Below are 4,492 nucleotides of genomic sequence, written 5' to 3'. Positions count from 1 at the left end.
TGCAGTTTTGTTTATTTTTTAGCCCTTGACAAGTTTTGTAATGATTTGGTACCACTGTGCCGTTAAAATTGAATTGTTGCTGGCAAAATCTTCAACATAACGAAGAGGCTACAAAAATCGAATATCAACAACATAACAAACTGCATGAATAAATCCATCCATGCTAACCACTTTATGTGCGAGTGTTTGTGTGTGTGTGTCGGTTTGTAAATGTAGATTTGTAATCATCTCCGGATTTCTTCTTTAGTTTGTGTGTAGTTTTTTTGTCACTGTTGATTTTTTTTGTTGTAAAAATATTGACAAAAAGTGAGAACATGCATTTTTCACATATCTGAACACGTGTGGGTCGATCGATGTATTACATGTGGCTGTGTATGCGAGTGAGTGTGTATTTGTATGGGGTAGGGGTACGCGGTGGAGGGATTGTTAAAAAATATCGGAATGGTGGAACATTTGTTGTATCAATGCCAATACAACGAATGTTTTGTGGGAATAACTTTGGGATTCTTCCGGATGTGGTATGCGAGAACACGAAAGATGAATGTGCGACAATAAAATATTGTCAAAATTATTTGTTAACATGAATAAAGCATAAATTGTGAATACCCGAAGAAAACCATAAAATATGTGGAGATTAGAAGATGTTGAACGAATTGAATCAGCATTTTAAAATGTTGAGGACGCGGCAATAGGTGAGAGGAGCAGTCATTTTTGAATTCTTGTAGCAAACTACTCGGTGTTCCTTTTTTAGAATGGGAAAAATATATATATATTTTTTTTTTGGTAAAACCTCATTTGCATTTATTCAAAATTGAATTTCAAATTGAAGGTATTTAGATGGATTTGAAAATGTTGCCATAATTAACTCAATATCTTCAAACTTACTTTGTTTGATCAATATGAAAAAAATTAAGCAAGTATTAGCTTAAACATTTTCAAGCATATCAATGTAGTCCTAATCATAATTTATTTGAAATCGAATTAGATTAAGATATAGCTCCCATACAAATCCCTTTTGAACTGCATATAAAATATATGCATATGATATATATATGAACTTATATAAATATGAGCGCCTTTTCCGTCCTGCTTTTTATCTTTGTTTTCTCTCCCAAGATTTTAGAATTTGTAATTTCTAGTAAACTATTTTAAAAGTTAAACATACTTTTTCACTTTGGCCTGTCATCCCTTTTTAGTGTCATTGCTCTTTCCAATCCAATTTGTTCTCCACATATTTCCAGAGCGGATAATTAAAAAATATGTAAACTACAAAAAAAGCAAGGAATTCATAAATTTCCCTAGGGTTAACAATGGTAATTTTTTATGATTTTTATTCGAGTTCTTAGATCACTTTTTATGACATTTTCTGGCTCCTCGACATCGTTGAAGCGTATCTCGACGTTCCCCGTTTTCTTACCGGAACGTCTGTGTTAATTTAAAGCACAGCAGCCGTTGAGACAGCAGTAATCGTTAAACGCTTGATCGGTTTCTTTTCCTTTTTTTCTTTGCCTTAATCTGGCTTTTCCTAAAGTGATATCTTTGCTGAGCAGAGATTCTCATCGCCAAGTTTCCACACACCACCACCATCCTCGTACACACCCAACATATGGGATGCCTTGTCTGATCATCGCTGCCATGATGAGGTTGTGAATGAATGGCAATGATGGTCATGCTTATGATGCCCTTGGCTGCATCGACTCCAGACACTAATGCCTCATTCGTTTGTGGTGTTTGGGGGATGTTGTTGGGGACATTTCGTAGGGAGAATAGGCATAAATGTTTTGCCGTAAGGGCTCCAGTTGTCGTAAATTTCGACGTACAAACATTGGTGTTGTTGCTGTTGTTGGTGTGGTAATGTTGGATTTGGAGTGAATCCCATGTATTTGTTATACATTATTTTTTGTCCAACCATAAACTATGAAATTTTAAAGTCTGTACACTGCACAGCTGTGTTTTGTAAAATAGCAACAACGCATTAAAGCATTTCAAACAAAACACAGAGTTCTTGGTAATCATTTAAGTTTAACAAAAAATCCCTCCGCAGGGATTAAATGGTCTTTTCCCTTCAGAAAAATAATGGAAAACACCAGATCCGCCATAGCGCATCCGCACAGCATTGGATATCGTCGTGGAAGCTCTTTTTTTTTTTGAAAAAGGCCGGCTGATGTACGCAGAAGGCCACATAGAATCACGAAGGAGAAAATAGAGCGTTGCTGCTCTGGAGAACGCGAATAAAGTTGTCAGTTGAGTTTATGATATTTTTCCGTCAAGATTAAATGCTAATGAGCTTGAGACCAACCAGCCAGCACCAGTACTGACTTCCATCTCACCGAAGGGATACATCTGATGTGCTTCCTCACTGCTAAAGAGCACTTCGCAAAAGATCTTATCAGTCGCCACAGAGGCACGTTCATGCCAAGGAATGTTTGCTACACTGAACTAATGTTTTGGTTCGGATTAAAAATGTCTAAACAAAATATTTGGAAAAATAACAACAACAACATATGCATGCAGTGGATTATTGTAAATAAACAGAAGAGTTTCCAGGACAACTACACAAGTAACCAAACAGAGATATAAACTCAAAATATGAATTCAATCCCAAATTTGATTTTATATTCTCCAAAAGGTTTTCTCTTTTATTCGCCCCCTCATTCACAAATCCGAATACTATTCATTAGCAGTTTGTTGTGGTTATTGGCATGTATTTCTTTTTTTATTTGCGAGTGATATCCATATTTTGACCGATCCACACCCAGTTGGCACACTTCCACATGCTTTTTCAATAACTCAGCTAAAATAGAATACAAAAAACATTCATAAAAATCTTCCGATGACACTTTTCGATGATGGTTTTGACAAATTTTGTGTTATTTATCGCCGAGAGAAATCTATGCCCGTCTGGTATTGTTTACGGATTAGCATGCCTGTTTTTTTTTGCCGATTTAAGATCGCCGCCGTGTTCTACTAGCTAAGATGACTAAACACTGTTGACAAAACAATAGGCCAGAAGATTACCCAAAACAAGATGAGATACTGAAATATATGCATGCTTTCGAATCACTTGAATCATTAATTTGAAAACCGTTTATCACCTTATTTATAACAGCGACAGAGCAAAGGGCCAAACAATAAAAAAACGCCGAAATTTCGAAATTTCTCTTTCAACTCTTAACTGAACATAAATCTTCAATGGTGGAATGAGCGTTGACTGTGTCCGCTGCCGAACAAATATTTAAGTATTAATGTTCCAATTAATAATGAAATCAGACAACCCCCCTTTGATGTTGGTTGCTCCACTCGTTCCGGACAAACTTGAACAACATCAATCTGAATACTAAATAAAATACTTGGCATCACTTGTCGCGATGAAATCCAACACTCACTGGCCAGCTATTGGCGACCGTAACATTTCTCTTTTGAAAGATCTTTCCAAGAAAGATGAATCAATTGCCTTCGAAATATTCCACACTCATACCAATCGTGGCAAGTATGGCAAAGAGATGCTTGGCCACAAGACACATGGAGAAAGAGCATCCCATCCGACCAGTAAAAAGATTAATTATTACATTATAATAAAACACGACCGCAAACATGAATATTTTGATTTTGTCGGCTGTAATGGACAAACAGATGGGCCAGCTCGTCGATAGGAACAGTCTGTTATTAATCCAACGAACCTTAGGAGTCAATTCAAATAATCAATTCAGCTGATAGTTTCCTTCGGACATACAAACAACAAACCGATATACCATGCATATATTGTGGTTTATTTTATTGTTTAAGGGCTTATTTCGTATAGACCTGTTGTTGCTGTTCGTGCTGTTGTAGAAATTCAAATGTTGTCGTTGTTGTTGTTTTTTTCTTTACATAAATTGTTAAATGGTCATTTGGTGATTTATTTACATTTAAACAAATAGCAATTTGATGGAACATCTTGGTAGAGTTCGAACGAATGAGGCATGGCAACGCTGGCGATGAAGATGCGATCAAAACAAAATAGGTGTTTCGGTGTTAAGCATTGAAACCATGCTGGAGGCCATGTTGTTGGGCCCCTAACTTGAGCATGTAAACACCGGGCCGTTAGTCAAATCAAAGTAGCAATAAATACCCGGACAGATCTGAACGACGACGACGACAGAAAAAAAACCAACAGCAACAACAACACCGTAACATCACCAACAGCATCTCATCTAATCTCCACAGCATAGAATCCCAATAATAAATAATGACACTCTCCAGTTGTTGTTAGAGGCAACAAGTTATGTGGCACAGTGGGCGCATTTAGCTGAGGAAACTAATATGTGAAAGGTATATCCAACACTGAACCGATTTCCACCAAATTTAACGGAGGTATTTGCATCCTCGTACCAAAATAACCTTGCTATAGAGTGCCTGGTATGACTTCGATGGGAAATATAGGTAAAAAATTATATATCGGAGCAATAATCATATTGAAACCGAGTTTCACCAAATGGAAAAATTAGGTTGA

This window comes from Musca domestica, unplaced genomic scaffold (genome assembly GCF_030504385.1).
Source record: "Musca domestica strain aabys unplaced genomic scaffold, Musca_domestica.polishedcontigs.V.1.1 172, whole genome shotgun sequence".
In the NCBI taxonomy this organism is placed as follows: domain Eukaryota; kingdom Metazoa; phylum Arthropoda; class Insecta; order Diptera; family Muscidae; genus Musca; species Musca domestica.
The sequence above is the reverse complement of the archived record's forward strand: the minus strand, read 5'-3'. Positions refer to the sequence as shown.